Source organism: Typopeltis vanoorti, chromosome 5 (assembly GCF_054136105.1).
Source record: "Typopeltis vanoorti isolate ZY-2024b chromosome 5, IOZ_Tvanoo_1.0, whole genome shotgun sequence".
Lineage (NCBI taxonomy): Eukaryota > Metazoa > Arthropoda > Arachnida > Uropygi > Thelyphonidae > Typopeltis > Typopeltis vanoorti.
Window position 1 is genome coordinate 147,429,380 of NC_143553.1, and position 11,746 is coordinate 147,441,125.

An 11,746-nucleotide genomic window follows, 5' to 3' on the forward strand; every position below is an offset into this window, starting at 1 on the left:
TAAAAGTTATAAACAACAAAGGTTAATACACATAAATTAAAGATTCCAAGAAATTATATTCTTAGTTCAATCCTCTAATCAAATGTAAGCGCACATCCCCTAAGAAATAACGGAAGATTAATCGACTGGAGAATGTGGTGGTTTTTCCATTCAGTTCGTTTCCTACCCACGGTGACTTTGTAGGCATTGTCTACAAGGTCTGGGGGAACGAAACACGCGAGTTTCCGGGTAAACCCCCCCCCCCTTACCTCTCCGTATGACACCGGAGAGGTAGTTTTTTTTTTATATATATATATATATAAAGGTTCCTTACGTCACTGACAGGAATCGAACCCAGGTCTTTCCGATCAAAGGATTCGTCTATACTGACTGAGCTACGGAGGTTCAGTTCCTCCAAAGAAAAGTTTGAAAATCCACAGTATATTATTAATTTGTTAACACAAAACTTACAAACGTAAAGATAAAAATTGAATAATCAATAACGTAATGTAGTTCGAGACAAAAAAAAAAAAAAAATAAATATGCTAGACTGGTAGAAGTATTATTTATGCAACTGCGATAAACGAACGAAAGTACATACGGTCAGATGCGTAGCTACGGGGGGGGGGTCCTCCCCGGGTGGCACTTTGAACCTTTTTGAACTTTTGCAGTTAATTCTAAAATACAGTCTCGAGAACTCATTTCCAAATATTGTAATACTACTGCGAATTTTCCCCACAATTGCTGTAAGTGTTGCTAGTTGTGAGAGGAGTTTTTCTAAATAAAATTGATTAAGAATTACCTACATTACTATGAAATAGACTTCGTCAATGTCATCGACGATTTTGCTAAAAGAAAAGCAAGAAAAATAACATTTCAGAATGTTGAAATTAAAGTTTAACTTCCAAAATAAACATGGTGTTTTAATTTATTTCCCTATACGTGGTTTTGACTTTTTGTAGTATTTTTGGTGTGTATTGAGAAGGGCGGCAAACTCGAGCCACACCACTGCTAACACATACATAAAGCTTAGGCGTTTTCTTAAAAAAAAAAAAAAATAAGGAATACATTTGTCTGCATGCACATGCATCAGATTTTCATTTTCTTAACATTTTTAAAACCCCAAAATTTCTGTTTCTTTATTCTCTGAAAGAAAAGGAGTGTTTATCTTCCTCGCATAGTTGCCTGACAGTTACCTACACAGCGAAATCCATGTAGTAGTCATGCTGTAATTGCGCATAAATGGAAAGAATTTGTATTTAAATACTCCTTGGTAGTAATATGGTAAAACCGTTCTTAAGATCTGGTAAATGATATTTATTTTATATGAATTTCATATTCAATTATATAAAAATTGAAGTATCAATTGATCATAATGGAAATTAATACTTATATACCATTTTAACAGCCTTTCCTAAACGTGCCAGCGGCCATACTAGGCTGAATACACCGGTTCTCGTCCGATCACCGAAGTTAAGCAGCGTTGGGCCCGGTCAGTACTTGGGAGGGTGACCACCTGGGAACACCGGGTGCTGCTGGCGTAAACTTTTTAATTTGCTTTCATGTTTCTTTTTTACTTTCTTTCTTTATATATATATATATATATATATATATATATATATATATATATATATATATATATATATATATATATATATATATATATATATATATATATATACTTTTCTTATGTTAAATCATATTACACACATACCAACTCAATTAAAGAAACCTTTATACAGATTGCATTAAGATTATTGTACAAGTACATCACAAAAACACGTATTTATGCAATCATATTGCATTTAACAGACTCGTTTGAAGTTTGCTTCAATTAATCTTATCTGTCTTCACCAGAGGCATAGCTAGAGGGGGGGGGGGGTCCACCGCGGGCGGCATTTTGAACTTTTGCAGGTAATTCTAAAATACAGTCTCGAGAACTCAGTTCCAACTATGGTAATACTACAGCGAATTTTCCTCACAATTGCTGTAACTGTTGCTAGTTGTGAGAGGAGTTTTTCTAAATAAAACTGATTAAGAATTACGTACATTACTATGAAATAGACTTCGACAATGTCATCGACGATTTTGCTAACAGAAAACAAGAAAAATAACATTTTAGAATGTTGAAATTAAAATTTTACTTCAAAAATAAACATAGTGTAGTGACAAACTATATATAACTGATTCTTATATATATATATATATATATATATATATATATAAGAATCAAGGTCTAATCCTACTAGAAATTTGGAAAACTAATCAGATCACTAAACATCAAAGAAATGAACTTTCACGCCAAATACATTATGTCTCGTAACAAATAAATCATGTTCCCGAGACACGCGCATTGTCTCGCACAATACTAATTTTGTATGAATTAGAACTGTCAGTTAAAACCTAGTCTGTTACCTTCATATCGCTTACCAATTGTATCCCTGAAGATGCCGATAGCAAAAATCGGTGAAACTAGTAGGACGAAAAATTAAAACTCATTTGACTAATGTTCATAAGAAGTGTTATAGTTTATTATACGAGTAGTCAAGAAAAGAAAATCACACATAGTGTAGTGACTTTTTTGTAGTATTTTTGGTGTGTATTGATTGGGGGGGGGGGGAACTCAGGGACCACCCCGGGCGGCAAAAGCTCTATCTACACCACTGCATACGATTATTACGAAAAAAAAATAAAAATAAATAAATAATAATAATAATAATAATAATAATAATAATATTTCTGTTTTAAGTATAACAATAATATACAAATGTGATTCACACAATATCACAGGTAGTGGATAAGTTCTGATGTCGACAATTAGATCTTAATAGCAAAGAAACAGATAATTAAATAGAATTATATGTATAAAAATTAAGAGTAATGTTGGGTGATTAGTAGAATTAATTTCCACAAATTGTAAAATCAACCAAAATTATATAAACTGTATATATTCATTTATATATATTCCACTCTGTTTATTTTGAATTATTTACAAAAGGTTATCTGGCGTCGATGTTGCGTACTGATATTAGGTCGAAAATATAGCAATAAATAAATCATTACGAAACTTCAGGGAAAAATTTCTACCAGTGCTTTAAGGAAACTCTTGTCTAATAAGTGACTAATTTCTACTAACAGTTGGACGGAGGATATCGTTTTGAAGAAAGAACCTGAAAAAAGGCATCTTCGGGGTGCATATATAATTTAATAATAAGTAAATGATAAAATAAAGTTATAATATGTATGGATCTTGCCATTATTGTCATATATGGTCTTTGTAAGGCCTATATCAACTATCCCAGTAATTTTAACTCATTTTCTGGAGTACAGCACATGGCTTCAATACATTCAGCTTCATGTGAAACATGTTTACGTACCTTTTTACTGTCAGACGCAACAGATTCAATAATTTAACATTCATGACTCATGTTGCTAATTGAAGAGAGAACTACGTAAAACGGGTAAAATTATTCACTGAATCATTGGGATAAAATAAACGCTACCGTGCCTCTTCTAAGCTAACAAGGGTAATTCGAAAAATGAATGCCACCTATGAAAAACATACTTTTAATATCAAACTGAAAAAAGCAAAGTTATTTTGGTATTAGATAATTTTGAGTATTAATACAGACCTTTATTTCTTCGTGAACAAACCTTTTAAAAAAAAAAAAAAGATTTAATGTGAGGAATATCTAATTGAACGTTTCAAAAGCGCTTAAATTTCTTGCCCAATTATTTAACTTTTTTTAATTTTTTTTTTCTGAGTAACATTTATTTTTCCGTTAATAGCATATCACATTAATCCCCCCCCCCCCACTTCACCACTTTAGAGCTTATCTTTTCTGTGCCAAGGCTATTTAATGAAAATATAAAAATAAATTCTAATTTGACATAATTGTGGGATATGGACATAATTTGAAAGAATGAGACTTTTAAGTGTTTCATTGAGGCTAAATCTAAGATAATTAACAAAAGCAGACTTACTGTTGTTGAAAATGTCAACTCATTAGTAGTTATTTGTTACATTTACTACAAATATCAGCAGTTAGTCTATTCCAGAAAATCTTTATTTCCTGAAATTTATTGGTCCACAAATAAGACAGTTGATATCAGCTTTGTATGTGGATTGGAAACTGACGGCACATTAAATGTAACTAAGCTTAGGAAGCCCTAATTTACACACACACACACACACACACACACACACACACACACACACACACACACACACACACACACACACACACACACACACACACACACACACACACACACACACACACACGTATATTATATGATGAGTCTGTTGACTCCAAATAAATAATAATAATATATACAAGTGGTTAATGAATCGTTTGACCATACAATAACGATGATTTTAATTTTTCCCTTGCGCATCAAATCGTACGGAAGAGTGAGTTAGTCGACAGCTCGGTGAGAGGAGAGGGGATGATAGTGTTTGGCATATATTTAAGTGATGAAGGCTCTATCTTATGTTTGGGTCTAACTTTTTATCCCTAACTTTTTGAAAATCAGTAGTGGACCAGCAAATATCTTTTATTGTCATTGTTAGTTGAGTTCATAACTAATAATGATTTAGAAAATTTCAGAGAAAGAAAGTAAGGCAGACAACTACTGCCATCTTGTGATTCTAAGCCTATCAGGTATATATATATATATATATATATATATTGTCTGAAAAATACTATTTCTATTATTGAATATTCTGAGTTGCTGAATTCAAAAGTCGAGTGTCAGGGAATAATAACCTCTTTGATTTCCCTAAAGTTCGACCAACTTGTGAAAAAAAAAAAAATAAATAAAAATAAATAGTCTAAAAACGTTCCTCTAGTGAGCGAATTGAAGTGGACCTATAACGACGGCCTTTGTTCAGTCCAGCATTATGGAACCAAATCATTTATCTCAAGTCTACACAGACGCATTTATAAAACTAAATAAAATAAAATAAAATATAATATAATATAAATACATAGAATGTTAAGTATTTTATGAAATAAAAGTTGATTTGATTCTTATATTTTTCATTGAAACCAGAAAAGATAGATCCTTAAGTGGTGAGACTAATAACTTAACACATGCTTAATGTGCGTTAAGTATATTATACAAATAAGTCTTAATAAGCAAAACAAATATTTATTTTAAATAAAATAAGTACTCTTGGGTAACTCTTTGCACCTACACAAGTACTTATCCTTTACGTTATTTGTCTCATCGTGGAAACAGCGTTCCATACAGACATTGAACACACACTCCATGTCTGTTCCTCTGAGGTGCCACGAAAATTTCATTAAAAAGTCTAGATTTCGTTCAACAGACAGCATTCAGACTAATTCATAATTCCTCTCTTACCCAAGAGTACTCGGAAAACACACGCACATTTATAAATGTAATATATGACAGTTATTTTCATTTTTATTATCCGAGACCTCCAGGGGAGTCAGGACTTATCGAAAGAGACCGTAGGTTACCTGAATCATCTGTCATACTTTCTCTTAAACTCATTCACACTCGATGCATTCACTACTTCAAAGGCAACCTGCAAAGGCTAACTCACTCATTACGTGAGAAAAACATGTACTCTCATCCCTTTATTAACCATATATATTTCCCCTTATTAACCACGAATTTCCCCTTATCCTCTCCCTACCTTCCATATAACAAAAAATTTCATCAGTTGATAATCGATAACACCCTTCCAGAAGTTTACAGACCTCTATCATATCACTCATATGTCTCCTGTTTACCAGTGTTTGCAGTCTACATATCTCAATCTCTCATCTTCATCTACATTCCATAATCCCGATATAATCTTTGCTATTCTTTTTTTTGCACCCTTTATAGCCTCTTTATCCTTCCCCATAGTAAACGAAAGTTCAGGTATGGAGTCCAGGTAACATCGCAATTATCCTCTGAGTTATATTTGCAATGTGACCTTTGAACTTCAATATCATATCCATCATAACTCCAAGATTTCTAGCACATCAGATTCTTATAGAATAATCCATTCCCACCAGTATAATGTGCCGTTGGAAATCTCATCACGCCAAAGTGCATACTTTGCACTTCGTAACATTGGATAATCATTCTCATTTTGCCTATTGTTCCATCTTATTCAAATCATTTGTAAGCGCTGTATATCAGTAGCATCCCTGATTATCCTGTCTATCTTTTCGTCATTAGCAAACAGTTGAACATCATCTGTCAGGTCTTTCCCAATATCACTGATTAACAGATTGAAATAATGCTGCAAGACCTGATCCCTCGAGTACGCCACTGGTCACCTTATACCCTCTGTCCAAAAAAGAAACTGAACTTTCTTTTTGGACAGAGGGTTGTCGAAAGCGGCAACCTTCATTAGTGTTATATCTACTGTTTATGATATTTGTTTCATTAGAAGCCGAGTTATAGTGCCAACAGTGACAGTGTGCCGGTCACTCTTGGTGACGGTCGGTCACCAAGCTATTTTAAACCTGGTTTTACTCCATTTGGCTGTCACCATATTCATGCCGTACGCGACGAATTCTCGCTATCAATCGCTTCAAAACTTCGAGATAAAACTCACCATTGACCGTTTGGCCAGGCGGAATGAATTTTTTGTGGATAATGCCCTTGGAATCGTAGAAACAAATCAGCACTGTCTTTACTTTTGACTTCTCCAAGTGACTTTTTTCCGGATGCCCCTCTTCTGGTGGTTTCCACTCACCACTCTGGCGCTTTCTTTCGGGCTCGCCACGTTTTGTCACCAGTAACGATCGTTTCAAGGAAGTCTGAGTCCTTACGAGCGGTTTTAATGAGGTCCTTACAGTGTTCACTTCGATACATTTTTTGGTCGTTGGTCAACTTGTGGGGAACAAATCGCGAATTCAATTTACGAAGGCCCAAACTCTCGGTCAAATGTTGTGCACAGTTGATTTTGGAATCCCAATTCATCTTATATCAATCTCACGGACGATTTCGGGTTTTCTTTGATGAAATCATGCAGTTTTTGGATGTTAAGTCCGCTCAGTCCAGTTTTTGGACGACCCGACTTTTCGTCGTCCTCAAGCGTCTCATGACCACTTTAAAATCGCTTAGACCACTCGTAAACTTGAGTACGGGATAAGCATTCATCACTGTATGCTTTTGGAAGCATTTGATGCGTTTCAGTAAAACTTTTGCCAAGGTTAACACAAAAGTCAATCGCAGCTCTCTGTTTGAAACTCATTTTCCGACCGTTCGTCAAAACACACTGTCACTCTTGGCACTATAACTCGGTTTCTAATGAAATAAATGTCATAAACAGTTGACACAACACTAATGAAGGTTACCGCTTTCGACAACAAAAAGATACAACAGGTGGCGCCGGTTGGTGGTGTATACAAGGTGGTGTATATCTGATAGTTTCATCACCTCATATGACACTTTCTGATACTTATCCATCAGCCACCCTCAACAGTTTATATTACAATCCCATATTCTCCAATTTATGCAACAGCCTCTCGGGTAGTATCCTATCAAATGCCTTAGCTAAGTTCAACAGTATCATAGTGTATCCATTCCCTTTACATCCAACTTAGTCATAACACTTTATTATAAAATATGAGCAAATTGTTAAAACATGACATCCCTTTAATAAACCCATGCTGTTCTTTGGAAAGGATAGCTTGTCTGTCAACCCATTTCTTTATGGGAGTTCTTACCAACTTATCTAAAAGATTTATCACCACCACCACTGTAGAGATATTGATAGGTAGATAGTTAGACACATGTTTTTTCACTATCATTGTATAACTATCATACATTATGTCCATTTCTGTGGTATCTTTCCTGAGCTGAGACTCAGATTATACAAACATGTCAAGCGCCAAGCCATTTCGGGTGAACATTCCTTTAGCACAGTTACTGACATCACATCTGGCCCTGTGGAGAATTGATATCCAGGTTATGCAAGAATATTAGAGCCTCATTCTCATGTATCGCTGTCTCCTCATCCAATGTAGTGGTAACACCGTGCATTATGTTACATACACGTAGTTGATATATCTTAGCAAAGTGAGCACTCATTATTTGAACAATCATATCTGCTTCTGAAGCAAGGGTACCTACCCTCTGCATCTAGTAAAGTTCCACATTCATTCTTTCTCTTATTTGCTGAATAGCAATCAATTTCTTTTGGCACAAGAAATTTCTTTTCATACTCCTATTTAGATTTTGGACAATACTCGTAGTGGTATTGAGCAAAAGTGGTATTGGCTCTTCTCACGATATTTCTTCCACATTATCATCTTAGGGAATAAGATTGCGCATCCATCCATCCTATTTGTTCTTCGACTCTAGGGATAGATTCAGGTATTACCCTATTTAAGCACCTTTTCAAAGCTTCTCATGCATTACTAGTATCCTTCAATGCGATTTAGAGAGACTCATGTTATTATCATTCTCGATATTTCAAAGGCATTTGATCTTGTCTAGCACCGAGGGCTCCTGAACAAGATGTCATATTATGGTCTCCCTGCTGCGCTCTGTGATTGGATTGCCAGCTTCTTTACTGGTCGTTTATTGTGTATCATGGTGAATTGCTTTCTCTCATCACATTTCTTCATCAATGATATAGTGGTCCAGGGTTTTCTGTGCTCTCACCCACGCTCTTTCTCCTCTACATCAATGATCTCCTTTCTCTGACTTCAAATCCTATTCACAGCTTCACCGACGACAGTGCTTTTCATTCATTTGATAAACTCTGTAGTACTCTATTGTCATATGTCTCAAAATCTTCCATAAATAGTGACTTAAACACTGACCTCCTCAGTACCCTCAAATGGGGTGAAGACAACAGAAATTTTCAATGCCAAAAAAAAACTTAAGCCTGTCTTATTACCAGCAATAAAAATCCTATCTCAACCCATATTATTTTTGATAATGTTCCAGATTCTTATCAACATCAGCTTTCTCTTTTTGGGTTGAATCTCACATCCAGTTTATCCTGGATGTGAGATTCAACAAACATTTTATTTACATAGCCTCCTTAGTCCCTAAAAATCTTGGTGTTCTTTTTCGTTCTAAACATGACTTCTCTTCCTCTCAACTCCTAACACTTTATAAGTTCCAGATCCGACCAACTTTGGAGTACTCTTCTCATTTTTCTTTCTCTCTTTCTTTCTAGATTTTTCTTTTTAGGCAGTTTGGTAAACTGCTTTTAAATATCTCTCTAGCTATTATAATTACAGCTATTTTGCCTGCTTCAGTTTAGGAGTGCCCCTGTTTAAATGTCATTGGCTATTTACTCATGGATTCTTAGGGCATTATGAGTGTAGATGTACTAAAAAGTATATGTAGCCTAAGGAATAGAAAATTGCACATACCTTTTTCTGGGTGTTGTGGCTTTTCCTCAGTCTGCGATGTCGAAAACTGCAGAGTGTGTGTGGGGGGGGATAGGCAGTTTGGTAGAATAAGTTAGAAAAACCCGGGTTTTTTTCGTAATATATAGAAACATATACTTTTATATAGGGTGGGGAAAAAGTGAAAGGGTTAATTTTTTTTAAAATAGGGAGGGGGAAGGGGAAAGGTGGTTGACGGGGTGTGGACCGTTTCGACTATTCGTGGTCGTCATCTGAACACATTGGGAAAGTGGACCAATGTGATATTGGTCCACTTATAAGACAGGCTTAAGTTTTTTTTTGGCATTGAAAATTTCTGTTGTCTTCACCTCATTTGAGGGTACTGAGGAGGTCAGTGTTTAAGTCACTATTTATGGAAGATTTTGAGACATATGACAATAGAGTACTACAGAGTTTATCAATGGTCCACTTTCACAATGTGTTCAGATGACGACCACGAATAGTCGAAACGGTCCACACCCCTTCAACCACCTTTCCCCTTCCCCCTCCCTATTTTAAAAAAAATTAACCCTTTCACTTTTTCCCCACCCTATATAAAAGTATATGTTTCTATATATTACGAAAATAACCCGGGTTTTTCTTATTCTACCAAACTGCCTATCCCCCCCACACACACACTCTGCAGTTTTCGACATCGCAGACTGAGGAAAAGCCACAACACCCAGAAAAAGGTACGTGCAATTTTCTATTCCTTAGGCTACATATACTTTTTAGTACATCTACAGTCATAATGCCCTAAGAATCCATGAGTAAATAGCCAATGACATTTAAACAGGGGTACTCCTAAACTGAAGCAGGCAAAATAGCTGTAATTATAATAGTTTATAAAGAGGAGTAACATTGGAGTTTTCCCAGAAATAATATACATAAATATCTCTCTAGTGTTTTAAAACTTTCCACCCTGCTGTTATTCTAGCTGAAATTTCATTATATTATATTTATATATATAATATTATATCTTAGATTTTTCTACGAATTCAAAATTTCAATCTGTCTTTGATTTATTTCAATTTGTTTTCGTTCTGAAGTATTTCCACTATACATTATTTTTTATTTATCCATATCTCCATACTTACTGCATTTAATTCAGTAATCATGTGTTCTAGTTCTTTTGGTGATGTTGTTAATTATTAAAATGATATCATCAGCGGATCGTAGATTGTTTAAGTATTCCCCGTCAATATTCAGTCCTTTTTTCTTCCAACTCAATTTTTTCTCATAGCATACTCAAGGGCTGGAGGATAAAATTTAGATGAGATGGAGTCTCCTTGTGTGACTCTCTGACTCCTCTTTTTATATATATATATATTTTTCTTTTTTTTCCATTTAAATTTATTACTGAAGAACCTATCTCATATACTCGTATATGAGTTAATATGTTAACATAAATATTGTCTATTCCTATTGTTTTAAAGTTTCAAGCATTTTAGATTGGTCTATTGTGTCGAAGATTTTTCCAAAATCTGTGAAAGCCAAAGAAATTGGTACATTATATTCTTTTGTTTTTCCCATTACTTGATTTAAACCTTGTAAATGATCTAAAGTTCAGAAGGATGTTGCGAAACCTGCTTGTTCTTTTGGGTAATGAAAGTCTAATATATTGTTTATTCTGACATCTATAGTTTTTTTTTTTTTTTTTGTAAACAGCTTATGAAGGACTGAAAGAAGGGTTATAGGCAGGGCCGTACTCAAACTTTTCCTGAAGCGGCCTGGACCCAAGGCGCTAGAGTGCTCCGAGGCCCCTCGCTCATTGTTTGAAACCTTTAAATTGGCCCAGATTTATCGGGATCCCCAACTAGTGCTTCGTGCGCCTGTGCATAAGTACGGCCCTGGTTATAAGTCTATAATTTATTATGTCAGTTTTATCATCTTTTTCATATAGACGAATGATTTTCCCAATATTTCAACTTTTAGGAGTTCTTCCTGTTCTTAAACACCCGGTATACAATTCTGTTAATTTTATATGCAAGATAACTTTTTATTTTTTAACATTTCTATTAGTATTACATTAAGTTCAGGTGCCTTTCCAATTTTCAGTTTTGTACGTGTATGTTTTACTTCATAATCTTTGACTGTATATTCATTTTAGTTTTCAGTATTATTTTCTATACTGTTGTTCTCTATTACTTTCCCTTTATTTGTGTATAATTCCTATTTGTTCTGTTTGTAATCAGTATTCCATTTTCATCTTTTATACCTGTCATATAAAGATTACCTACACTACAAGAGGTTTTCTTGGTTTCTTTATACAGTTGTCATTTTCTATTGCTGTCCTTATCATTTTTGTGCTGAAATGTCTTACAGATAATCCTCTCTTATCTTTTTCCTGATGATTTTGCAAAGTTCTGTATATTCTTTGTTTCTTACAG

The 11,746-nt window shown here is 34.6% G+C and overlaps 1 non-coding gene across 1 annotated transcript; it reads left to right on the top strand.

The window, feature by feature from the left end:
• Positions 1–1,401: 1,401 nt before the first annotated feature.
• On the top strand, positions 1,402–1,520 carry LOC150106927 (5S ribosomal RNA). The gene has a single exon (XR_016548390.1). It is a non-coding gene; the product is annotated as a 5S ribosomal RNA (ribosomal RNA).
• The last annotated feature ends 10,226 nt before the right edge of the window (positions 1,521–11,746 follow it).